Source organism: Paramormyrops kingsleyae, unplaced genomic scaffold (genome assembly GCF_048594095.1).
Source record: "Paramormyrops kingsleyae isolate MSU_618 unplaced genomic scaffold, PKINGS_0.4 ups31, whole genome shotgun sequence".
NCBI classification, from domain to species: Eukaryota; Metazoa; Chordata; class Actinopteri; order Osteoglossiformes; family Mormyridae; genus Paramormyrops; species Paramormyrops kingsleyae.
The window spans coordinates 227,501-249,691 of NW_027325969.1; the positions used below are offsets into that span (position 1 = coordinate 227,501).

At 56.0% G+C, this 22,191-nt stretch overlaps 32 non-coding genes and 1 pseudogene across 32 annotated transcripts; all 33 read left to right on the forward strand.

Annotated features, from left to right (window-relative positions):
- The first annotated feature begins 13 nt into the window (after positions 1–13).
- LOC140584388 (U5 spliceosomal RNA) lies at positions 14–127 on the forward strand. The gene has a single exon (XR_011986350.1). It is a non-coding gene; the product is annotated as a U5 spliceosomal RNA (small nuclear RNA).
- Positions 128–6,116: 5,989 nt separating this feature from the next.
- LOC140584195 (U2 spliceosomal RNA) lies at positions 6,117–6,333 on the forward strand (annotated as a pseudogene).
- Positions 6,334–6,749: 416 nt separating this feature from the next.
- Positions 6,750–6,863, forward strand: LOC140584389 (U5 spliceosomal RNA). The gene has a single exon (XR_011986351.1). It is a non-coding gene; the product is annotated as a U5 spliceosomal RNA (small nuclear RNA).
- Positions 6,864–7,058: 195 nt separating this feature from the next.
- LOC140584729 (U2 spliceosomal RNA) lies at positions 7,059–7,250 on the forward strand. The gene has a single exon (XR_011986691.1). It is a non-coding gene; the product is annotated as a U2 spliceosomal RNA (small nuclear RNA).
- Positions 7,251–7,698: 448 nt separating this feature from the next.
- Positions 7,699–7,812, forward strand: LOC140584390 (U5 spliceosomal RNA). The gene has a single exon (XR_011986352.1). It is a non-coding gene; the product is annotated as a U5 spliceosomal RNA (small nuclear RNA).
- A 195-nt stretch (positions 7,813–8,007) lies between these two features.
- Positions 8,008–8,199, forward strand: LOC140584740 (U2 spliceosomal RNA). The gene has a single exon (XR_011986702.1). It is a non-coding gene; the product is annotated as a U2 spliceosomal RNA (small nuclear RNA).
- Positions 8,200–8,640: 441 nt separating this feature from the next.
- On the forward strand, positions 8,641–8,754 carry LOC140584391 (U5 spliceosomal RNA). Its single transcript, XR_011986353.1, has one exon. It is a non-coding gene; the product is annotated as a U5 spliceosomal RNA (small nuclear RNA).
- A 195-nt stretch (positions 8,755–8,949) lies between these two features.
- Positions 8,950–9,141, forward strand: LOC140584751 (U2 spliceosomal RNA). The gene has a single exon (XR_011986713.1). It is a non-coding gene; the product is annotated as a U2 spliceosomal RNA (small nuclear RNA).
- Positions 9,142–9,557: 416 nt separating this feature from the next.
- LOC140584392 (U5 spliceosomal RNA) lies at positions 9,558–9,671 on the forward strand. The gene has a single exon (XR_011986354.1). It is a non-coding gene; the product is annotated as a U5 spliceosomal RNA (small nuclear RNA).
- A 195-nt stretch (positions 9,672–9,866) lies between these two features.
- Positions 9,867–10,058, forward strand: LOC140584762 (U2 spliceosomal RNA). Its single transcript, XR_011986724.1, has one exon. It is a non-coding gene; the product is annotated as a U2 spliceosomal RNA (small nuclear RNA).
- Positions 10,059–10,499: 441 nt separating this feature from the next.
- On the forward strand, positions 10,500–10,613 carry LOC140584393 (U5 spliceosomal RNA). The gene has a single exon (XR_011986355.1). It is a non-coding gene; the product is annotated as a U5 spliceosomal RNA (small nuclear RNA).
- A 195-nt stretch (positions 10,614–10,808) lies between these two features.
- On the forward strand, positions 10,809–11,000 carry LOC140584774 (U2 spliceosomal RNA). Its single transcript, XR_011986736.1, has one exon. It is a non-coding gene; the product is annotated as a U2 spliceosomal RNA (small nuclear RNA).
- Positions 11,001–11,440: 440 nt separating this feature from the next.
- LOC140584394 (U5 spliceosomal RNA) lies at positions 11,441–11,554 on the forward strand. Its single transcript, XR_011986356.1, has one exon. It is a non-coding gene; the product is annotated as a U5 spliceosomal RNA (small nuclear RNA).
- A 195-nt stretch (positions 11,555–11,749) lies between these two features.
- On the forward strand, positions 11,750–11,941 carry LOC140584785 (U2 spliceosomal RNA). Its single transcript, XR_011986747.1, has one exon. It is a non-coding gene; the product is annotated as a U2 spliceosomal RNA (small nuclear RNA).
- Positions 11,942–12,357: 416 nt separating this feature from the next.
- LOC140584395 (U5 spliceosomal RNA) lies at positions 12,358–12,471 on the forward strand. Its single transcript, XR_011986357.1, has one exon. It is a non-coding gene; the product is annotated as a U5 spliceosomal RNA (small nuclear RNA).
- A 195-nt stretch (positions 12,472–12,666) lies between these two features.
- On the forward strand, positions 12,667–12,858 carry LOC140584796 (U2 spliceosomal RNA). Its single transcript, XR_011986758.1, has one exon. It is a non-coding gene; the product is annotated as a U2 spliceosomal RNA (small nuclear RNA).
- Positions 12,859–13,290: 432 nt separating this feature from the next.
- On the forward strand, positions 13,291–13,404 carry LOC140584397 (U5 spliceosomal RNA). The gene has a single exon (XR_011986359.1). It is a non-coding gene; the product is annotated as a U5 spliceosomal RNA (small nuclear RNA).
- A 195-nt stretch (positions 13,405–13,599) lies between these two features.
- Positions 13,600–13,791, forward strand: LOC140584807 (U2 spliceosomal RNA). Its single transcript, XR_011986769.1, has one exon. It is a non-coding gene; the product is annotated as a U2 spliceosomal RNA (small nuclear RNA).
- A 416-nt stretch (positions 13,792–14,207) lies between these two features.
- LOC140584398 (U5 spliceosomal RNA) lies at positions 14,208–14,321 on the forward strand. The gene has a single exon (XR_011986360.1). It is a non-coding gene; the product is annotated as a U5 spliceosomal RNA (small nuclear RNA).
- A 195-nt stretch (positions 14,322–14,516) lies between these two features.
- Positions 14,517–14,708, forward strand: LOC140584818 (U2 spliceosomal RNA). The gene has a single exon (XR_011986780.1). It is a non-coding gene; the product is annotated as a U2 spliceosomal RNA (small nuclear RNA).
- Positions 14,709–15,147: 439 nt separating this feature from the next.
- Positions 15,148–15,261, forward strand: LOC140584399 (U5 spliceosomal RNA). The gene has a single exon (XR_011986361.1). It is a non-coding gene; the product is annotated as a U5 spliceosomal RNA (small nuclear RNA).
- Positions 15,262–15,456: 195 nt separating this feature from the next.
- Positions 15,457–15,648, forward strand: LOC140584829 (U2 spliceosomal RNA). Its single transcript, XR_011986791.1, has one exon. It is a non-coding gene; the product is annotated as a U2 spliceosomal RNA (small nuclear RNA).
- A 416-nt stretch (positions 15,649–16,064) lies between these two features.
- LOC140584400 (U5 spliceosomal RNA) lies at positions 16,065–16,178 on the forward strand. Its single transcript, XR_011986362.1, has one exon. It is a non-coding gene; the product is annotated as a U5 spliceosomal RNA (small nuclear RNA).
- Positions 16,179–16,373: 195 nt separating this feature from the next.
- LOC140584840 (U2 spliceosomal RNA) lies at positions 16,374–16,565 on the forward strand. Its single transcript, XR_011986802.1, has one exon. It is a non-coding gene; the product is annotated as a U2 spliceosomal RNA (small nuclear RNA).
- Positions 16,566–17,005: 440 nt separating this feature from the next.
- LOC140584401 (U5 spliceosomal RNA) lies at positions 17,006–17,119 on the forward strand. The gene has a single exon (XR_011986363.1). It is a non-coding gene; the product is annotated as a U5 spliceosomal RNA (small nuclear RNA).
- Positions 17,120–17,314: 195 nt separating this feature from the next.
- LOC140584851 (U2 spliceosomal RNA) lies at positions 17,315–17,506 on the forward strand. The gene has a single exon (XR_011986813.1). It is a non-coding gene; the product is annotated as a U2 spliceosomal RNA (small nuclear RNA).
- Positions 17,507–17,922: 416 nt separating this feature from the next.
- LOC140584402 (U5 spliceosomal RNA) lies at positions 17,923–18,036 on the forward strand. Its single transcript, XR_011986364.1, has one exon. It is a non-coding gene; the product is annotated as a U5 spliceosomal RNA (small nuclear RNA).
- A 195-nt stretch (positions 18,037–18,231) lies between these two features.
- On the forward strand, positions 18,232–18,423 carry LOC140584862 (U2 spliceosomal RNA). Its single transcript, XR_011986824.1, has one exon. It is a non-coding gene; the product is annotated as a U2 spliceosomal RNA (small nuclear RNA).
- A 440-nt stretch (positions 18,424–18,863) lies between these two features.
- On the forward strand, positions 18,864–18,977 carry LOC140584403 (U5 spliceosomal RNA). The gene has a single exon (XR_011986365.1). It is a non-coding gene; the product is annotated as a U5 spliceosomal RNA (small nuclear RNA).
- Positions 18,978–19,172: 195 nt separating this feature from the next.
- Positions 19,173–19,364, forward strand: LOC140584873 (U2 spliceosomal RNA). The gene has a single exon (XR_011986835.1). It is a non-coding gene; the product is annotated as a U2 spliceosomal RNA (small nuclear RNA).
- A 433-nt stretch (positions 19,365–19,797) lies between these two features.
- On the forward strand, positions 19,798–19,911 carry LOC140584404 (U5 spliceosomal RNA). Its single transcript, XR_011986366.1, has one exon. It is a non-coding gene; the product is annotated as a U5 spliceosomal RNA (small nuclear RNA).
- Positions 19,912–20,106: 195 nt separating this feature from the next.
- On the forward strand, positions 20,107–20,298 carry LOC140584885 (U2 spliceosomal RNA). The gene has a single exon (XR_011986847.1). It is a non-coding gene; the product is annotated as a U2 spliceosomal RNA (small nuclear RNA).
- A 445-nt stretch (positions 20,299–20,743) lies between these two features.
- LOC140584405 (U5 spliceosomal RNA) lies at positions 20,744–20,857 on the forward strand. Its single transcript, XR_011986367.1, has one exon. It is a non-coding gene; the product is annotated as a U5 spliceosomal RNA (small nuclear RNA).
- Positions 20,858–22,191: the final 1,334 nt, after the last annotated feature.

The following is a 22,191-nucleotide window of genomic DNA, read 5'->3' on the forward strand; positions in this document are numbered from 1 at the left end:
GGCGGCCCCATATCGACTCGGGTCTCTCTTCATCCCGTATAAATCTTTCGCCTTTTACTAAAGATTTCCGTGGAGAGGGATAGCGATGAGTTCATGGTATTTTTGGAGGCTCTGCCCAAGCAGAGCTGCACTGCTGCTGTCAAAGGAAGACTGGGCCCGGCTTAGCGGCTGGCGTTAGGTGCCCGGTGGCGCGGCTGTGGTCTCCCTGGATCACGCGTGGACTCGCCGGGCGACACCTGCCAGAGGGGCTGGTGAGGGCTGAGCCGCGCCAGCTCCGTCGGCATCCCGCATGCCGGCGCCCGGCGGGGCGCAATTTGTGGGTATCGCTTCTCGGCCTTTTGGCTAAGATCAAGTGGATTTTACGCTCTTTTTACTGCTTTTAAAGGATTGCGTCGGGTTTTTTAGAGGAAGGCACGGTGACCCTAATGCGTGACCAGTAGGTGGCTTGACCGCCGCTGCCACGGGGCGACCCGTGCCTTCCTTTTAGCCTTTTATCCCTGCTTTTATTTTTGTTTTTATTAGGCTGGGGATCCCGCAGTGGCTGGTGGCCTGTCCGCCGCCCTGTTGGGTGAACTGGTGTTTTTATTTTTTAGGTGTTTTTATAGTTTAGTGATCCTCGGCTCATCCCGGATTGGCGGACGGCGACAGGACCACGGCGGACGTCGGGACCACGGCGGCAGGAGGACTCTGCTCCAGGAACGACGTCGGTGGACCATCCCGGATGGCGACGGCCGGCGGTGCAGCGAGGAAGCCCTTCAGCGGGCCGTGGCTGGTAGCAGGTGGTGGCCTGCGTAATACCGCCCGGTTCTGCTGGAGGGCCGAAGGGGAGGTAGGCACCTTCCCCGACCGCCTGGCCTTCATCCGGGAGGTGGCCTTCGGGGAGCTGGGCCTCCGCATGGAGGACATCCTTTGTGTACAGCGGAATGGCCCCTTCCAGTTCTTCGAGGTCACCCTGTCCACCGACGAGGGTTACAGCAAGGTCCTGGAGCGGAGCAAGGAGAGGGCCCAGCACCCTCTCCTGGGACGATACACCATCGAGCCGCTGTGGTGGCCCGACAAGCGGGTAATAACTGTCCATTGTTTTAACCCGCATGTGACCGCCGAAGCCGTCCGCCAGTTCCTGAACAAGTATGTGGACCTTCTTCCTGGCCACAAGGAGATTCGGGATGAGCTGGGGATCTGGACTGGTCGACGCCAGTTCCAGGCCCGCCTGCGCCCGGACGCTAATGGCGCGGGCGGTTTTAGTCATCCCCCAGCCTATTTTAATCTACAGGGCAATAAGGCTTACTTGTTTTATTCCGGACAGCCTCCCTTCTGCCGACAGTGTCACAGCTTCGGACACACTCTGGAGGGATGCGCCAACTTACGCTGCCGCAACTGCCTGGAGTCGGGGCACATGGCCAGGGACTGCAAGGGCCCCCGTCGCTGCATCTACTGCAACGGCGAGGACCATCTGGCTCGTTCCTGCCCTAAGAAGAAAACGACGTATGCTGACGCTCTGTCGGGTAATGGAGCTGTCGGCAAGGAGAGTGGTGGGGGAGTGCAAGCCCCCACATTAGGGCAGGAACAGCCGGCGACGGGGGCAGGAGGAGAAGCCCTGGCCGAGGTGGAGGAGGCCCCAGCGACAGCGATGCAGGAGGGGTCTCCAGTCCTGGCTCCAGGTGTTAGCAGCAGGAGGAGAAAGAGCGGCGCATCCCCCCGGAGGAGGAAGAAGAGCAGAAGGGAGGCACAACCCGACGCTTCCAGCCCTCCGGCTGCCACCTTGCCAACAGTGGCGGCCGGGGACCAAGGCCGAGAGAGTCCCCCCTCCCGGACGTTGGGGGCCCCCCAGCCGGTGTGGGACCTGGGACAGTCCCCTGCGCCCCCCCAGGAGTACAGTATTGTGCAGGACAAAGCAAATGAACAGGAGTACCTGGGGGGGCTGGAACTGGGGGGCCTTTTGGGTTTGACTGAGGAGGGGGGGCAGTAATGCGGTATTGTTTTTAATGGCTGGCTTTTATTATTTTATTGTGTTGTTTTTAATTGTATTTTACCTTTTTAACATTTCATGGCCAATTTTAATATTGTCACCTTGAATGTCAGGGGTTTGAGGAACGTTTTAAAGCGCACATCTGTTTTTAATCAGCTGGCATCTTCTCCCTTCAGCATTTGTTTTCTGCAGGAAGTCCACCTCCGGGACCAGCGGGACGAGGCTCTCTTTTCACGACAATGGAAGAGGGGTAGATCCTACTGGAGCGTAGGTGGTGTCCACTCCTCAGGCGTCGGGATCCTTTTTGGCGACCGCGCCTTTGAAGAAGTAAGATCGTTTACCGTTCTTCAAGGTAGGGTTTTGGGAGTGGACGCCACATGGAGGGGACAGCGCCTCCGGGCCATATGTGTCTACGCTCCAGTGGAGGCCTCATCCCGTATAACTCTCTTTGAAGAGTTGTCCCCGTTCTGTGTCACAGATCGACACTTGATTTTAGGAGGGGACTTTAACATCTCGTTGGAGGGTAGACAGGATGTCAGCTCTGGGCACTTTCGCCATTTTATTCGTTCCTTTAAACTTGTTGATGGTTTTAAGACATGCAACCCCAGCATGCCGGGCTTCACCTGGCATAATAGTCGCGGAGCCAGCAGTCGCATCGACTACATTTTAGCTTCACCCCCCGTTGTTTTTAAAAAGGTGTCCCTCTCCCCACAGTGGCCCACTGACCACTTGGCAGTGGAGGCCACTGTTTCCATAGACGCCCCTGAATGTGGGGGCGGCTATTGGAAAATGAACCTGCAGATCCTGGAGGAGAGCGATTTTAGACACCTTTTTTTAGATCACTTCTCCGAGTGGCAGAAGGACAAGCCTACCTTCCCCTCCGTGGCTGAATGGTGGGAGAGTGTGAAGGATAGGATCCGAACCTTCTCCATGCAGTACAGCAAGCAGCGCAGGATGGAGAAGAAATTCTCCATTCTGCAGCTGGAGAGAAGGTTGCGGGATGAATACGCCGCTCACAACAACGGGGGCGCCATCGACCACGAGCGACTGCTTGGCATAAAGGGTGAGCTGAGGCGCCTGCATGAACAGGCTGCCTCGGCCCTAATGCTCCGCGACAAAATGTGCCTGTTGGAAAACAATGAAAAGTGCAACGCCTTTTTTTTCCAGAGAGCCAGGGAAGCCCGGGAGGAGAAGAGCTTTGTCTCTCTCCGTGCCTCAAACGGCGACACGGCAACGACAACATCAGACATGCTGGAGGTTGCTAAACTGTTCTATTTTAATCTTTTTAAGGTTAGGGACACGGACCCGGTTGCAGGGGAGCGGTTCCTAGATAATATCTCACCTTGTCTTCCCAGTGACATTCGGGACGGCTTAGAAGCCCCCATCACCTTGGCCGAGCTGACCGCAGTGCTTGGCAGGATGAACCGCCGCAAGGTACCGGGCCTTGACGGACTCCCGGTGGAATTTTATTCCACCTTTTGGGATGTCCTCGGGCCGGAATTACTGCAGGTTGTAGAGGATGTTCAGCGCCGGGGTTTGCTCACTAGGAGCATGAGGTCAGGGGTTCTTTCCTTGTTGCACAAGAAGGGTGATCGTGCCGACCTTGGCAACTGGAGGCCCCTGACCATGCTTTGTGTAGACACAAAGCTCATCGCAAAGACCCTTACCGAACGCCTGAAGAAGGCCATGGCTCATCTGGTTCACAGCGATCAGACGTGTGGAGTACCGGGTCGATCGGCGACGTGGAACCTCCATCTCATCCGCGACGCCATCGCCTGGGTGGAGGACAGGAACCTCCCTCTCCTGCTGGTCAGCTTGGACCAGGAGAAAGCCTTTGACCGGGTAGATCACCGCTTCCTGTTTCAAGTATTGGGTAAGTTTGGCTTTGGACCCAATTATCTGGGGTGGTTACACACTTTGTATAATGAAGTTGGAAGCCATGTTGTTATCAATGGCTTCCTGAGTGACTTGGTGCCCCAGGTGAGTGGAGTGAGGCAGGGATGTCCCCTCTCCCCCCTCCTCTACGCGCTCTATATAGAGCCGCTGGCGTGCGCCATTCGCGCCCACCCCGGGGTCGATGGCCTTCTTATCCCAGGAAGTCGGGGGAAAACTGTTAAACTGACCCAGTATGCAGACGACACCACCCTTTTCGTCTGCTCGGATCAGTCTCTCGGTCATGCCATGAGCCTTGTTCATGCGTTCGGTAGGGCCTCCGGCGCGACGCTCAACCTCAGTAAGTCGGTGGCCAAGTATTTCGGCAGCTGGAAGGCGAGGGAGGACGTCGCAGGTGGTCTCACCCTCTGTGACGGACCTCTCAAAGTGTTGGGGGTCAACTTCCTTTCGGATGGTGCCGCCCGTTTGAACTGGGAGGAGCGGTTGGCGATCGCCAGGCGGAAGATCGGACTGTGGAAGTCCAGGTCCCTGTCCTTCCAAGGTAAGGTTTTAGCCTTAAAAGTGGATATTCTTCCCACCCTGCTCTACCTTGCACATGTGTACCCTTTGCCCCGCTTCATGCGCAGAGGCCTGACGAAGGACGTTTTCAACCTCGTCTGGGGGGGCAGGTACGAGTACGTGCGTAGGGAAGTGATGTATCTCGGAAAGGACAGTGGGGGGAGGGATGTTATTGACTTTCCTCTCAAGCTTGACTGCCTGTTCTTCTCGCAGCTCTGCACGCGCCTGGCAGCTCCCCTCGAGCACCCCCATCAGCACTTTGTGCGTCTGTGGCTGGCTCTCCCCATGAGACGTCTGGTGGCGTCGTGGACCAACCTCGGCCCCAAGGCTGAGACCCTGCCGGCCCACTACAGCCACGCTGTCAAGTGGAGTAAGTCTTTTCCGGCAGGTGTCAAGACAGAGGCCTTGACCAAGCATAGAGCGCTTTATAGGGCTTTGCTTGGTCATAGGGATACTCGGGCCATGCTGGGCCTGGAGGAAGGCACATGGGCGAGAATCCAGCCTAAGGGTTTGGATCATAGGCTGCAGGACCTGAACTGGCAGTGCCTTCATGGTAAGCTGCCAGTCAGGGACGTCTTACATAGGCATAAGCTGACCAGACACCCCCGCTGCCCCAGGCCCGAGTGCAGCGAGGATGAGACCATCAGGCACGTGTTTTGGGACTGTGGGCATGCACAGAGAGTTTGGGGGTTGGTAGCGGGCCTGTGTGGACGTGTGGACCCGCAGCCCGGTCTGACCTACGACAAGGTGTTGAAGGGGTGGGACCCCAAGCTCCATAACCCCTTCGGCCCCTGGATGTGGCTGCTGGTCAGCATTACCAAGCGAGAGCTGTGGAATGCTAGGACCGCGCTCATCCGCAGAGGGGTTCATCTGGAGGCACAAGGGGTATTCCGTAAAATCCGGGCCGACTTGGGTTTCAGGATGGAGACTGACGTCATCCAGCGGGGCTATCACGAGGCCAAGGAGAGGTGGAAGGGCCTCTTTTGGCTTTAGCCCCGTTTCGTTTAGGTGGTGACGCTCCATTCTACAGGGTTTGATGTGACACACCTTTCTGAAGCACACTGGAGATACTTCGGGTTTTAGGTGAGTGTGCTTTGTTTTTTTTTTGCGTGTGTTGTATTCAAAATGGTTTTATCTAACAGCATGTGCATAATTAATTGAGCACGGTTTTTGGTTGATCATTTTTAGCACCTATTTATTCATATTAACAATAACTGTATTTATTAACATTTTACTCTGGTTTGTTGTGCTGCTTTTTAAATGATTGACCTTGTTTTTATTCCCGAGGTGCTGATTTTACGTGTGTGGAAATGTATGACCCTGTCCCAACCTGACCCTGGTGTAGAGGTTGGAGGTCGCCGGGTGTGTTCCTCCTTTAATGGTTTTAGGTTTTAATAGCTGGCATTTAAGGTGGCATTTTATTTGTGTAAATGGCCATTTAATTGTAATTGTGTTTTAATTGATATTGTAATGACATTTTTTGGTGGTTTTATAGTTTTGTGTTTTATTGCAGTTCTGGAGATGTTTTGTTTAATATTGTTTTAATAATGGTTTGTTTTGTATAGCATATATAAGTAGCACTGTGTTGAGAATGTTTTAGCCTTTTATAAAGTATTTATGGATCTGTATTTGTGAACCAAAAAGGCTGTTTTATTATGTCTTGATGACAGTGCAAATTGATGTTTATATGCTTTGTATATTTGTGTGATTTTAATTGTTGTGCAGAACTGTATAATAAAGTATTGAAAAAAAAAAAAAATCTGTTCTTATCAGTTTAATATCTGATACGTCCCCCATGGAGGGGACCACATATTAAACGGATTTTTGGAACAGGGAGCCGGAAGTGGGGCTTGCCCCGTCCGCTCCACGCATCGACCCGGTATTGCAGTGCTTCCGGGAATGGTGCACCTCTACTGCCCCCTGTTGTCGAAAGGCAGAACTGACTGACTGACTGACTGACTGAGTGAGTGAGTGAGTGAGTGGCTAATAGACTGAGTGCTGTGAGGGGGGGGGCCCTGTCTGTGCGTGGCCCCCGTTTCCCGCCGTTTTTCTTTTTTTTTTTTTTTTTTTTTTTTTTTTTTTTTTAAAGGAAGGTGACACACTGTTTGTGCGGTGGACAGCTGCGCTGAGGTAAGGCATGATGTCATCTTTGCCTTTTGAATTTCCCCTCATGTTTGTTAAAATGATTGCTGTCTTTTGAGAGGACAGGAGGACAGGGAGGAGTCGGGGCCCCGAGGACGGCGGCTGCGACGCCCCTGGGCATTCTACTCCGAGCGGGGGCGTCACGCAGGCCCGGCTAACGGCGACGGGCTTGGCGGCGGCCCCATATCGACTCGGGTCTCTCTTCATCCCGTATAAATCTTTCGCCTTTTACTAAAGATTTCCGTGGAGAGGGATAGCGATGAGTTCATGGTATTTTTGGAGGCTCTGCCCAAGCAGAGCTGCACTGCTGCTGTCAAAGGAAGACTGGGCCCGGCTTAGCGGCTGGCGTTAGGTGCCCGGTGGCGCGGCTGTGGTCTCCCTGGATCACGCGTGGACTCGCCGGGCGACACCTGCCAGAGGGGCTGGTGAGGGCTGAGCCGCGCCAGCTCCGTCGGCATCCCGCATGCCGGCGCCCGGCGGGGCGCAATTTGTGGGTATCGCTTCTCGGCCTTTTGGCTAAGATCAAGTGTAGTATCTGTTCTTATCAGTTTAATATCTGATACGTCCCCCATGGAGGGGACCACATATTAAACGGATTTTTGGAACAGGGAGCCGGAAGTGGGGCTTGCCCCGTCCGCTCCACGCATCGACCCGGTATTGCAGTGCTTCCGGGAATGGTGCACCTCTACTGCCCCCTGTTGTCGAAAGGCAGAACTGACTGACTGACTGACTGACTGACTGAGTGAGTGAGTGAGTGAGTGAGTGAGTGAGTGAGTGAGTGAGTGAGTGAGTGACTAATAGACTGAGTGCTGTGAGGGGGGGGGCCCTGTCTGTGCGTGGCCCCCGTTTCCCGCCGTTTTTCTTTTTTTTTTTTTTTTTTTTTTTTTTTTTTAAAGGAAGGTGACACACTGTTTGTGCGGTGGACAGCTGCGCTGAGGTAAGGCATGATGTCATCTTTGCCTTTTGAATTTCCCCTCATGTTTGTTAAAATGATTGCTGTCTTTTGAGAGGACAGGAGGACAGGGAGGAGTCGGGGCCCCGAGGACGGCGGCTGCGACGCCCCTGGGCATTCTACTCCGAGCGGGGGCGTCACGCAGGCCCGGCTAACGGCGACGGGCTTGGCGGCGGCCCCATATCGACTCGGGTCTCTCTTCATCCCGTATAAATCTTTCGCCTTTTACTAAAGATTTCCGTGGAGAGGGATAGCGATGAGTTCATGGTATTTTTGGAGGCTCTGCCCAAGCAGAGCTGCACTGCTGCTGTCAAAGGAAGACTGGGCCCGGCTTAGCGGCTGGCGTTAGGTGCCCGGTGGCGCGGCTGTGGTCTCCCTGGATCACGCGTGGACTCGCCGGGCGACACCTGCCAGAGGGGCTGGTGAGGGCTGAGCCGCGCCAGCTCCGTCGGCATCCCGCATGCCGGCGCCCGGCGGGGCGCAATTTGTGGGTATCGCTTCTCGGCCTTTTGGCTAAGATCAAGTGTAGTATCTGTTCTTATCAGTTTAATATCTGATACGTCCCCCATGGAGGGGACCACATATTAAACGGATTTTTGGAACAGGGAGCCGGAAGTGGGGCTTGCCCCGTCCGCTCCACGCATCGACCCGGTATTGCAGTGCTTCCGGGAATGGTGCACCTCTACTGCCCCCTGTTGTCGAAAGGCAGAACTGACTGACTGACTGACTGACTGACTGAGTGAGTGAGTGAGTGAGTGAGTGAGTGAGTGAGTGAGTGAGTGACTAATAGACTGAGTGCTGTGAGGGGGGGGGCCCTGTCTGTGCGTGGCCCCCGTTTCCCGCCGTTTTTCTTTTTTTTTTTTTTTTTTTTTTTTTTTTTTTAAAGGAAGGTGACACACTGTTTGTGCGGTGGACAGCTGCGCTGAGGTAAGGCATGATGTCATCTTTGCCTTTTGAATTTCCCCTCATGTTTGTTAAAATGATTGCTGTCTTTTGAGAGGACAGGAGGACAGGGAGGAGTCGGGGCCCCGAGGACGGCGGCTGCGACGCCCCTGGGCATTCTACTCCGAGCGGGGGCGTCACGCAGGCCCGGCTAACGGCGACGGGCTTGGCGGCGGCCCCATATCGACTCGGGTCTCTCTTCATCCCGTATAAATCTTTCGCCTTTTACTAAAGATTTCCGTGGAGAGGGATAGCGATGAGTTCATGGTATTTTTGGAGGCTCTGCCCAAGCAGAGCTGCACTGCTGCTGTCAAAGGAAGACTGGGCCCGGCTTAGCGGCTGGCGTTAGGTGCCCGGTGGCGCGGCTGTGGTCTCCCTGGATCACGCGTGGACTCGCTGGGCGACACCTGCCAGAGGGGCTGGTGAGGGCTGAGCCGCGCCAGCTCCGTCGGCATCCCGCATGCCGGCGCCCGGCGGGGCGCAATTTGTGGGTATCGCTTCTCGGCCTTTTGGCTAAGATCAAGTGTAGTATCTGTTCTTATCAGTTTAATATCTGATACGTCCCCCATGGAGGGGACCACATATTAAACGGATTTTTGGAACAGGGAGCCGGAAGTGGGGCTTGCCCCGTCCGCTCCACGCATCGACCCGGTATTGCAGTGCTTCCGGGAATGGTGCACCTCTACTGCCCCCTGTTGTCGAAAGGCAGAACTGACTGACTGACTGACTGACTGAGTGAGTGAGTGAGTGAGTGGCTAATAGACTGAGTGCTGTGAGGGGGGGGGCCCTGTCTGTGCGTGGCCCCCGTTTCCCGCCGTTTTTCTTTTTTTTTTTTTTTTTTTTTTTTTTTTTTTTTTAAAGGAAGGTGACACACTGTTTGTGCGGTGGACAGCTGCGCTGAGGTAAGGCATGATGTCATCTTTGCCTTTTGAATTTCCCCTCATGTTTGTTAAAATGATTGCTGTCTTTTGAGAGGACAGGAGGACAGGGAGGAGTCGGGGCCCCGAGGACGGCGGCTGCGACGCCCCTGGGCATTCTACTCCGAGCGGGGGCGTCACGCAGGCCCGGCTAACGGCGACGGGCTTGGCGGCGGCCCCATATCGACTCGGGTCTCTCTTCATCCCGTATAAATCTTTCGCCTTTTACTAAAGATTTCCGTGGAGAGGGATAGCGATGAGTTCATGGTATTTTTGGAGGCTCTGCCCAAGCAGAGCTGCACTGCTGCTGTCAAAGGAAGACTGGGCCCGGCTTAGCGGCTGGCGTTAGGTGCCCGGTGGCGCGGCTGTGGTCTCCCTGGATCACGCGTGGACTCGCCGGGCGACACCTGCCAGAGGGGCTGGTGAGGGCTGAGCCGCGCCAGCTCCGTCGGCATCCCGCATGCCGGCGCCCGGCGGGGCGCAATTTGTGGGTATCGCTTCTCGGCCTTTTGGCTAAGATCAAGTGTAGTATCTGTTCTTATCAGTTTAATATCTGATACGTCCCCCATGGAGGGGACCACATATTAAACGGATTTTTGGAACAGGGAGCCGGAAGTGGGGCTTGCCCCGTCCGCTCCACGCATCGACCCGGTATTGCAGTGCTTCCGGGAATGGTGCACCTCTACTGCCCCCTGTTGTCGAAAGGCAGAACTGACTGACTGACTGACTGACTGACTGAGTGAGTGAGTGAGTGAGTGAGTGAGTGAGTGAGTGAGTGAGTGACTAATAGACTGAGTGCTGTGAGGGGGGGGGCCCTGTCTGTGCGTGGCCCCCGTTTCCCGCCGTTTTTCTTTTTTTTTTTTTTTTTTTTTTTTTTTTTTTAAAGGAAGGTGACACACTGTTTGTGCGGTGGACAGCTGCGCTGAGGTAAGGCATGATGTCATCTTTGCCTTTTGAATTTCCCCTCATGTTTGTTAAAATGATTGCTGTCTTTTGAGAGGACAGGAGGACAGGGAGGAGTCGGGGCCCCGAGGACGGCGGCTGCGACGCCCCTGGGCATTCTACTCCGAGCGGGGGCGTCACGCAGGCCCGGCTAACGGCGACGGGCTTGGCGGCGGCCCCATATCGACTCGGGTCTCTCTTCATCCCGTATAAATCTTTCGCCTTTTACTAAAGATTTCCGTGGAGAGGGATAGCGATGAGTTCATGGTATTTTTGGAGGCTCTGCCCAAGCAGAGCTGCACTGCTGCTGTCAAAGGAAGACTGGGCCCGGCTTAGCGGCTGGCGTTAGGTGCCCGGTGGCGCGGCTGTGGTCTCCCTGGATCACGCGTGGACTCGCCGGGCGACACCTGCCAGAGGGGCTGGTGAGGGCTGAGCCGCGCCAGCTCCGTCGGCATCCCGCATGCCGGCGCCCGGCGGGGCGCAATTTGTGGGTATCGCTTCTCGGCCTTTTGGCTAAGATCAAGTGTAGTATCTGTTCTTATCAGTTTAATATCTGATACGTCCCCCATGGAGGGGACCACATATTAAACGGATTTTTGGAACAGGGAGCCGGAAGTGGGGCTTGCCCCGTCCGCTCCACGCATCGACCCGGTATTGCAGTGCTTCCGGGAATGGTGCACCTCTACTGCCCCCTGTTGTCGAAAGGCAGAACTGACTGACTGACTGACTGACTGACTGACTGAGTGAGTGAGTGAGTGAGTGAGTGAGTGAGTGAGTGAGTGACTAATAGACTGAGTGCTGTGAGGGGGGGGGCCCTGTCTGTGCGTGGCCCCCGTTTCCCGCCGTTTTTCTTTTTTTTTTTTTTTTTTTTTTTTTTTTTTAAAGGAAGGTGACACACTGTTTGTGCGGTGGACAGCTGCGCTGAGGTAAGGCATGATGTCATCTTTGCCTTTTGAATTTCCCCTCATGTTTGTTAAAATGATTGCTGTCTTTTGAGAGGACAGGAGGACAGGGAGGAGTCGGGGCCCCGAGGACGGCGGCTGCGACGCCCCTGGGCATTCTACTCCGAGCGGGGGCGTCACGCAGGCCCGGCTAACGGCGACGGGCTTGGCGGCGGCCCCATATCGACTCGGGTCTCTCTTCATCCCGTATAAATCTTTCGCCTTTTACTAAAGATTTCCGTGGAGAGGGATAGCGATGAGTTCATGGTATTTTTGGAGGCTCTGCCCAAGCAGAGCTGCACTGCTGCTGTCAAAGGAAGACTGGGCCCGGCTTAGCGGCTGGCGTTAGGTGCCCGGTGGCGCGGCTGTGGTCTCCCTGGATCACGCGTGGACTCGCTGGGCGACACCTGCCAGAGGGGCTGGTGAGGGCTGAGCCGCGCCAGCTCCGTCGGCATCCCGCATGCCGGCGCCCGGCGGGGCGCAATTTGTGGGTATCGCTTCTCGGCCTTTTGGCTAAGATCAAGTGTAGTATCTGTTCTTATCAGTTTAATATCTGATACGTCCCCCATGGAGGGGACCACATATTAAACGGATTTTTGGAACAGGGAGCCGGAAGTGGGGCTTGCCCCGTCCGCTCCACGCATCGACCCGGTATTGCAGTGCTTCCGGGAATGGTGCACCTCTACTGCCCCCTGTTGTCGAAAGGCAGAACTGACTGACTGACTGACTGACTGAGTGAGTGAGTGAGTGAGTGGCTAATAGACTGAGTGCTGTGAGGGGGGGGGCCCTGTCTGTGCGTGGCCCCCGTTTCCCGCCGTTTTTCTTTTTTTTTTTTTTTTTTTTTTTTTTTTTTTTTTAAAGGAAGGTGACACACTGTTTGTGCGGTGGACAGCTGCGCTGAGGTAAGGCATGATGTCATCTTTGCCTTTTGAATTTCCCCTCATGTTTGTTAAAATGATTGCTGTCTTTTGAGAGGACAGGAGGACAGGGAGGAGTCGGGGCCCCGAGGACGGCGGCTGCGACGCCCCTGGGCATTCTACTCCGAGCGGGGGCGTCACGCAGGCCCGGCTAACGGCGACGGGCTTGGCGGCGGCCCCATATCGACTCGGGTCTCTCTTCATCCCGTATAAATCTTTCGCCTTTTACTAAAGATTTCCGTGGAGAGGGATAGCGATGAGTTCATGGTATTTTTGGAGGCTCTGCCCAAGCAGAGCTGCACTGCTGCTGTCAAAGGAAGACTGGGCCCGGCTTAGCGGCTGGCGTTAGGTGCCCGGTGGCGCGGCTGTGGTCTCCCTGGATCACGCGTGGACTCGCCGGGCGACACCTGCCAGAGGGGCTGGTGAGGGCTGAGCCGCGCCAGCTCCGTCGGCATCCCGCATGCCGGCGCCCGGCGGGGCGCAATTTGTGGGTATCGCTTCTCGGCCTTTTGGCTAAGATCAAGTGTAGTATCTGTTCTTATCAGTTTAATATCTGATACGTCCCCCATGGAGGGGACCACATATTAAACGGATTTTTGGAACAGGGAGCCGGAAGTGGGGCTTGCCCCGTCCGCTCCACGCATCGACCCGGTATTGCAGTGCTTCCGGGAATGGTGCACCTCTACTGCCCCCTGTTGTCGAAAGGCAGAACTGACTGACTGACTGACTGACTGACTGAGTGAGTGAGTGAGTGAGTGAGTGAGTGAGTGAGTGACTAATAGACTGAGTGCTGTGAGGGGGGGGGCCCTGTCTGTGCGTGGCCCCCGTTTCCCGCCGTTTTTCTTTTTTTTTTTTTTTTTTTTTTTTTTTTTTAAAGGAAGGTGACACACTGTTTGTGCGGTGGACAGCTGCGCTGAGGTAAGGCATGATGTCATCTTTGCCTTTTGAATTTCCCCTCATGTTTGTTAAAATGATTGCTGTCTTTTGAGAGGACAGGAGGACAGGGAGGAGTCGGGGCCCCGAGGACGGCGGCTGCGACGCCCCTGGGCATTCTACTCCGAGCGGGGGCGTCACGCAGGCCCGGCTAACGGCGACGGGCTTGGCGGCGGCCCCATATCGACTCGGGTCTCTCTTCATCCCGTATAAATCTTTCGCCTTTTACTAAAGATTTCCGTGGAGAGGGATAGCGATGAGTTCATGGTATTTTTGGAGGCTCTGCCCAAGCAGAGCTGCACTGCTGCTGTCAAAGGAAGACTGGGCCCGGCTTAGCGGCTGGCGTTAGGTGCCCGGTGGCGCGGCTGTGGTCTCCCTGGATCACGCGTGGACTCGCTGGGCGACACCTGCCAGAGGGGCTGGTGAGGGCTGAGCCGCGCCAGCTCCGTCGGCATCCCGCATGCCGGCGCCCGGCGGGGCGCAATTTGTGGGTATCGCTTCTCGGCCTTTTGGCTAAGATCAAGTGTAGTATCTGTTCTTATCAGTTTAATATCTGATACGTCCCCCATGGAGGGGACCACATATTAAACGGATTTTTGGAACAGGGAGCCGGAAGTGGGGCTTGCCCCGTCCGCTCCACGCATCGACCCGGTATTGCAGTGCTTCCGGGAATGGTGCACCTCTACTGCCCCCTGTTGTCGAAAGGCAGAACTGACTGACTGACTGACTGACTGAGTGAGTGAGTGAGTGAGTGGCTAATAGACTGAGTGCTGTGAGGGGGGGGGCCCTGTCTGTGCGTGGCCCCCGTTTCCCGCCGTTTTTCTTTTTTTTTTTTTTTTTTTTTTTTTTTTTTTTTTAAAGGAAGGTGACACACTGTTTGTGCGGTGGACAGCTGCGCTGAGGTAAGGCATGATGTCATCTTTGCCTTTTGAATTTCCCCTCATGTTTGTTAAAATGATTGCTGTCTTTTGAGAGGACAGGAGGACAGGGAGGAGTCGGGGCCCCGAGGACGGCGGCTGCGACGCCCCTGGGCATTCTACTCCGAGCGGGGGCGTCACGCAGGCCCGGCTAACGGCGACGGGCTTGGCGGCGGCCCCATATCGACTCGGGTCTCTCTTCATCCCGTATAAATCTTTCGCCTTTTACTAAAGATTTCCGTGGAGAGGGATAGCGATGAGTTCATGGTATTTTTGGAGGCTCTGCCCAAGCAGAGCTGCACTGCTGCTGTCAAAGGAAGACTGGGCCCGGCTTAGCGGCTGGCGTTAGGTGCCCGGTGGCGCGGCTGTGGTCTCCCTGGATCACGCGTGGACTCGCCGGGCGACACCTGCCAGAGGGGCTGGTGAGGGCTGAGCCGCGCCAGCTCCGTCGGCATCCCGCATGCCGGCGCCCGGCGGGGCGCAATTTGTGGGTATCGCTTCTCGGCCTTTTGGCTAAGATCAAGTGTAGTATCTGTTCTTATCAGTTTAATATCTGATACGTCCCCCATGGAGGGGACCACATATTAAACGGATTTTTGGAACAGGGAGCCGGAAGTGGGGCTTGCCCCGTCCGCTCCACGCATCGACCCGGTATTGCAGTGCTTCCGGGAATGGTGCACCTCTACTGCCCCCTGTTGTCGAAAGGCAGAACTGACTGACTGACTGACTGACTGACTGACTGAGTGAGTGAGTGAGTGAGTGAGTGAGTGAGTGAGTGAGTGACTAATAGACTGAGTGCTGTGAGGGGGGGGGCCCTGTCTGTGCGTGGCCCCCGTTTCCCGCCGTTTTTCTTTTTTTTTTTTTTTTTTTTTTTTTTTTTAAAGGAAGGTGACACACTGTTTGTGCGGTGGACAGCTGCGCTGAGGTAAGGCATGATGTCATCTTTGCCTTTTGAATTTCCCCTCATGTTTGTTAAAATGATTGCTGTCTTTTGAGAGGACAGGAGGACAGGGAGGAGTCGGGGCCCCGAGGACGGCGGCTGCGACGCCCCTGGGCATTCTACTCCGAGCGGGGGCGTCACGCAGGCCCGGCTAACGGCGACGGGCTTGGCGGCGGCCCCATATCGACTCGGGTCTCTCTTCATCCCGTATAAATCTTTCGCCTTTTACTAAAGATTTCCGTGGAGAGGGATAGCGATGAGTTCATGGTATTTTTGGAGGCTCTGCCCAAGCAGAGCTGCACTGCTGCTGTCAAAGGAAGACTGGGCCCGGCTTAGCGGCTGGCGTTAGGTGCCCGGTGGCGCGGCTGTGGTCTCCCTGGATCACGCGTGGACTCGCTGGGCGACACCTGCCAGAGGGGCTGGTGAGGGCTGAGCCGCGCCAGCTCCGTCGGCATCCCGCATGCCGGCGCCCGGCGGGGCGCAATTTGTGGGTATCGCTTCTCGGCCTTTTGGCTAAGATCAAGTGTAGTATCTGTTCTTATCAGTTTAATATCTGATACGTCCCCCATGGAGGGGACCACATATTAAACGGATTTTTGGAACAGGGAGCCGGAAGTGGGGCTTGCCCCGTCCGCTCCACGCATCGACCCGGTATTGCAGTGCTTCCGGGAATGGTGCACCTCTACTGCCCCCTGTTGTCGAAAGGCAGAACTGACTGACTGACTGACTGACTGACTGAGTGAGTGAGTGAGTGGCTAATAGACTGAGTGCTGTGAGGGGGGGGGCCCTGTCTGTGCGTGGCCCCCGTTTCCCGCCGTTTTTCTTTTTTTTTTTTTTTTTTTTTTTTTTTTTTTTTTAAAGGAAGGTGACACACTGTTTGTGCGGTGGACAGCTGCGCTGAGGTAAGGCATGATGTCATCTTTGCCTTTTGAATTTCCCCTCATGTTTGTTAAAATGATTGCTGTCTTTTGAGAGGACAGGAGGACAGGGAGGAGTCGGGGCCCCGAGGACGGCGGCTGCGACGCCCCTGGGCATTCTACTCCGAGCGGGGGCGTCACGCAGGCCCGGCTAACGGCGACGGGCTTGGCGGCGGCCCCATATCGACTCGGGTCTCTCTTCATCCCGTATAAATCTTTCGCCTTTTACTAAAGATTTCCGTGGAGAGGGATAGCGATGAGTTCATGGTATTTTTGGAGGCTCTGCCCAAGCAGAGCTGCACTGCTGCTGTCAAAGGAAGACTGGGCCCGGCTTAGCGGCTGGCGTTAGGTGCCCGGTGGCGCGGCTGTGGTCTCCCTGGATCACGCGTGGACTCGCCGGGCGACACCTGCCAGAGGGGCTGGTGAGGGCTGAGCCGCGCCAGCTCCGTCGGCATCCCGCATGCCGGCGCCCGGCGGGGCGCAATTTGTGGGTATCGCTTCTCGGCCTTTTGGCTAAGATCAAGTGTAGTATCTGTTCTTATCAGTTTAATATCTGATACGTCCCCCATGGAGGGGACCACATATTAAACGGATTTTTGGAACAGGGAGCCGGAAGTGGGGCTTGCCCCGTCCGCTCCACGCATCGACCCGGTATTGCAGTGCTTCCGGGAATGGTGCACCTCTACTGCCCCCTGTTGTCGAAAGGCAGAACTGACTGACTGACTGACTGACTGACTGACTGAGTGAGTGAGTGAGTGAGTGAGTGAGTGAGTGAGTGAGTGACTAATAGACTGAGTGCTGTGAGGGGGGGGGCCCTGTCTGTGCGTGGCCCCCGTTTCCCGCCGTTTTTCTTTTTTTTTTTTTTTTTTTTTTTTTTTTTTAAAGGAAGGTGACACACTGTTTGTGCGGTGGACAGCTGCGCTGAGGTAAGGCATGATGTCATCTTTGCCTTTTGAATTTCCCCTCATGTTTGTTAAAATGATTGCTGTCTTTTGAGAGGACAGGAGGACAGGGAGGAGTCGGGGCCCCGAGGACGGCGGCTGCGACGCCCCTGGGCATTCTACTCCGAGCGGGGGCGTCACGCAGGCCCGGCTAACGGCGACGGGCTTGGCGGCGGCCCCATATCGACTCGGGTCTCTCTTCATCCCGTATAAATCTTTCGCCTTTTACTAAAGATTTCCGTGGAGAGGGATAGCGATGAGTTCATGGTATTTTTGGAGGCTCTGCCCAAGCAGAGCTGCACTGCTGCTGTCAAAGGAAGACTGGGCCCGGCTTAGCGGCTGGCGTTAGGTGCCCGGTGGCGCGGCTGTGGTCTCCCTGGATCACGCGTGGACTCGCTGGGCGACACCTGCCAGAGGGGCTGGTGAGGGCTGAGCCGCGCCAGCTCCGTCGGCATCCCGCATGCCGGCGCCCGGCGGGGCGCAATTTGTGGGTATCGCTTCTCGGCCTTTTGGCTAAGATCAAGTGTAGTATCTGTTCTTATCAGTTTAATATCTGATACGTCCCCCATGGAGGGGACCACATATTAAACGGATTTTTGGAACAGGGAGCCGGAAGTGGGGCTTGCCCCGTCCGCTCCACGCATCGACCCGGTATTGCAGTGCTTCCGGGAATGGTGCACCTCTACTGCCCCCTGTTGTCGAAAGGCAGAACTGACTGACTGACTGACTGACTGAGTGAGTGAGTGAGTGAGTGGCTAATAGACTGAGTGCTGTGAGGGGGGGGGCCCTGTCTGTGCGTGGCCCCCGTTTCCCGCCGTTTTTCTTTTTTTTTTTTTTTTTTTTTTTTTTTTTTTTTTAAAGGAAGGTGACACACTGTTTGTGCGGTGGACAGCTGCGCTGAGGTAAGGCATGATGTCATCTTTGCCTTTTGAATTTCCCCTCATGTTTGTTAAAATGATTGCTGTCTTTTGAGAGGACAGGAGGACAGGGAGGAGTCGGGGCCCCGAGGACGGCGGCTGCGACGCCCCTGGGCATTCTACTCCGAGCGGGGGCGTCACGCAGGCCCGGCTAACGGCGACGGGCTTGGCGGCGGCCCCATATCGACTCGGGTCTCTCTTCATCCCGTATAAATCTTTCGCCTTTTACTAAAGATTTCCGTGGAGAGGGATAGCGATGAGTTCATGGTATTTTTGGAGGCTCTGCCCAAGCAGAGCTGCACTGCTGCTGTCAAAGGAAGACTGGGCCCGGCTTAGCGGCTGGCGTTAGGTGCCCGGTGGCGCGGCTGTGGTCTCCCTGGATCACGCGTGGACTCGCCGGGCGACACCTGCCAGAGGGGCTGGTGAGGGCTGAGCCGCGCCAGCTCCGTCGGCATCCCGCATGCCGGCGCCCGGCGGGGCGCAATTTGTGGGTATCGCTTCTCGGCCTTTTGGCTAAGATCAAGTGTAGTATCTGTTCTTATCAGTTTAATATCTGATACGTCCCCCATGGAGGGGACCACATATTAAACGGATTTTTGGAACAGGGAGCCGGAAGTGGGGCTTGCCCCGTCCGCTCCACGCATCGACCCGGTATTGCAGTGCTTCCGGGAATGGTGCACCTCTACTGCCCCCTGTTGTCGAAAGGCAGAACTGACTGACTGACTGACTGACTGACTGAGTGAGTGAGTGAGTGAGTGAGTGAGTGAGTGAGTGAGTGACTAATAGACTGAGTGCTGTGAGGGGGGGGGCCCTGTCTGTGCGTGGCCCCCGTTTCCCGCCGTTTTTCTTTTTTTTTTTTTTTTTTTTTTTTTTTTTTTTTTAAAGGAAGGTGACACACTGTTTGTGCGGTGGACAGCTGCGCTGAGGTAAGGCATGATGTCATCTTTGCCTTTTGAATTTCCCCTCATGTTTGTTAAAATGATTGCTGTCTTTTGAGAGGACAGGAGGACAGGGAGGAGTCGGGGCCCCGAGGACGGCGGCTGCGACGCCCCTGGGCATTCTACTCCGAGCGGGGGCGTCACGCAGGCCCGGCTAACGGCGACGGGCTTGGCGGCGGCCCCATATCGACTCGGGTCTCTCTTCATCCCGTATAAATCTTTCGCCTTTTACTAAAGATTTCCGTGGAGAGGGATAGCGATGAGTTCATGGTATTTTTGGAGGCTCTGCCCAAGCAGAGCTGCACTGCTGCTGTCAAAGGAAGACTGGGCCCGGCTTAGCGGCTGGCGTTAGGTGCCCGGTGGCGCGGCTGTGGTCTCCCTGGATCACGCGTGGACTCGCCGGGCGACACCTGCCAGAGGGGCTGGTGAGGGCTGAGCCGCGCCAGCTCCGTCGGCATCCCGCATGCCGGCGCCCGGCGGGGCGCAATTTGTGGGTATCGCTTCTCGGCCTTTTGGCTAAGATCAAGTGTAGTATCTGTTCTTATCAGTTTAATATCTGATACGTCCCCCATGGAGGGGACCACATATTAAACGGATTTTTGGAACAGGGAGCCGGAAGTGGGGCTTGCCCCGTCCGCTCCACGCATCGACCCGGTATTGCAGTGCTTCCGGGAATGGTGCACCTCTACTGCCCCCTGTTGTCGAAAGGCAGAACTGACTGACTGACTGACTGACTGACTGAGTGAGTGAGTGAGTGAGTGAGTGAGTGAGTGAGTGACTAATAGACTGAGTGCTGTGAGGGGGGGGGCCCTGTCTGTGCGTGGCCCCCGTTTCCCGCCGTTTTTCTTTTTTTTTTTTTTTTTTTTTTTTTTTTTTTAAAGGAAGGTGACACACTGTTTGTGCGGTGGACAGCTGCGCTGAGGTAAGGCATGATGTCATCTTTGCCTTTTGAATTTCCCCTCATGTTTGTTAAAATGATTGCTGTCTTTTGAGAGGACAGGAGGACAGGGAGGAGTCGGGGCCCCGAGGACGGCGGCTGCGACGCCCCTGGGCATTCTACTCCGAGCGGGGGCGTCACGCAGGCCCGGCTAACGGCGACGGGCTTGGCGGCGGCCCCATATCGACTCGGGTCTCTCTTCATCCCGTATAAATCTTTCGCCTTTTACTAAAGATTTCCGTGGAGAGGGATAGCGATGAGTTCATGGTATTTTTGGAGGCTCTGCCCAAGCAGAGCTGCACTGCTGCTGTCAAAGGAAGACTGGGCCCGGCTTAGCGGCTGGCGTTAGGTGCCCGGTGGCGCGGCTGTGGTCTCCCTGGATCACGCGTGGACTCGCCGGGCGACACCTGCCAGAGGGGCTGGTGAGGGCTGAGCCGCGCCAGCTCCGTCGGCATCCCGCATGCCGGCGCCCGGCGGGGCGCAATTTGTGGGTATCGCTTCTCGGCCTTTTGGCTAAGATCAAGTGTAGTATCTGTTCTTATCAGTTTAATATCTGATACGTCCCCCATGGAGGGGACCACATATTAAACGGATTTTTGGAACAGGGAGCCGGAAGTGGGGCTTGCCCCGTCCGCTCCACGCATCGACCCGGTATTGCAGTGCTTCCGGGAATGGTGCACCTCTACTGCCCCCTGTTGTCGAAAGGCAGAACTGACTGACTGACTGACTGACTGACTGACTGACTGACTGAGTGAGTGAGTGAGTGAGTGAGTGAGTGAGTGAGTGACTAATAGACTGAGTGCTGTGAGGGGGGGGGCCCTGTCTGTGCGTGGCCCCCGTTTCCCGCCGTTTTTCTTTTTTTTTTTTTTTTTTTTTTTTTTTTTTTAAAGGAAGGTGACACACTGTTTGTGCGGTGGACAGCTGCGCTGAGGTAAGGCATGATGTCATCTTTGCCTTTTGAATTTCCCCTCATGTTTGTTAAAATGATTGCTGTCTTTTGAGAGGACAGGAGGACAGGGAGGAGTCGGGGCCCCGAGGACGGCGGCTGCGACGCCCCTGGGCATTCTACTCCGAGCGGGGGCGTCACGCAGGCCCGGCTAACGGCGACGGGCTTGGCGGCGGCCCCATATCGACTCGGGTCTCTCTTCATCCCGTATAAATCTTTCGCCTTTTACTAAAGATTTCCGTGGAGAGGGATAGCGATGAGTTCATGGTATTTTTGGAGGCTCTGCCCAAGCAGAGCTGCACTGCTGCTGTCAAAGGAAGACTGGGCCCGGCTTAGCGGCTGGCGTTAGGTGCCCGGTGGCGCGGCTGTGGTCTCCCTGGATCACGCGTGGACTCGCCGGGCGACACCTGCCAGAGGGGCTGGTGAGGGCTGAGCCGCGCCAGCTCCGTCGGCATCCCGCATGCCGGCGCCCGGCGGGGCGCAATTTGTGGGTATCGCTTCTCGGCCTTTTGGCTAAGATCAAGTGGATTTTACGCTCTTTTTATCGCTTTTAACGGACTGCGTCGGGTTTTTTAGAGGAAGGCACGGCAAACCTAATGCGTGACCAGTAGGTGGCTTGACCGCCGCTGCCACGGGGCGACCCGTGCCTTCCTTTTAGCCTTTTATCCCTGCTTTTATTTTCGTTTTTATTAGGCTGGGGATCCCGCAGTGGCTGGTGGCCTGTCCGCCGCCCTGCCGGGTGAACTGGTGTTTTTATTTTTTAGTTGCTTTTATAGTTTAGCATTCCTCGGCTCATCCCGGATTGGCGGACGGCGGCCGGACCACGGCGGACGTCGGGACCACGGCGGCAGGAGGACTCTGCTCCAGGAACGACGTCGGTGGACCATCCCGGATGTCGACGGCCGGCGGAGCTGCGAGGAAGCCCTTCAGCGGGCCGTGGCTGGTAGCAGGCGGTGGCCTGCGTAATACCGCCCGGTTCTGCTGGAGGGCCGAAGGGGAGGTAGGCACCTTCCCCGACCGCCTGGCCTTCATCCGGGAGGTGGCCTTCGGGGAGCTGGGCCTGCGCATGGAGGACATCCTGTGTGTGCAGCGGAATGGACCTTTCCAGTTCTTCGAGGTCACCCTGTCCACCGACGAGAGCTACACCAAGGTCCTGGAGCGGAGCAAGGAGAGGGCCCAGCACCCTCTCCTGGGACGATACACCGTTGAGCCGCTGTGGTGGCCCGACAAGCGGGTAATTACGGTACATTGTTTTAACCCGCATGTGTCCGGCGAAGCCGTCCGCCAGTTCTTGAACAAGTATGTGGACCTCCTTCCTGGCCACAAGGACATCCGGGATGAGCTGGGGATCTGGACTGGTCGACGCCAGTTCCAGGCCCGCCTGCGCCCGGACGCTAATGGGGCGGGCGGTTTTAGTCATCCCCCAGCCTATTTTAATCTACAGGGCAATAAGGCTTACTTGTTTTATTCCGGACAGCCTCCCTTCTGCCGACAGTGTCACACCTTTGGACATACTCTGGAGGGATGCGCCAACCTGCGCTGCCGCAACTGCCTGGAGCCGGGGCACATGGCCAGGGACTGCAAGGGCCCCCGTCGCTGCATCCACTGCAACGGTGAGGACCATCTGGCTCG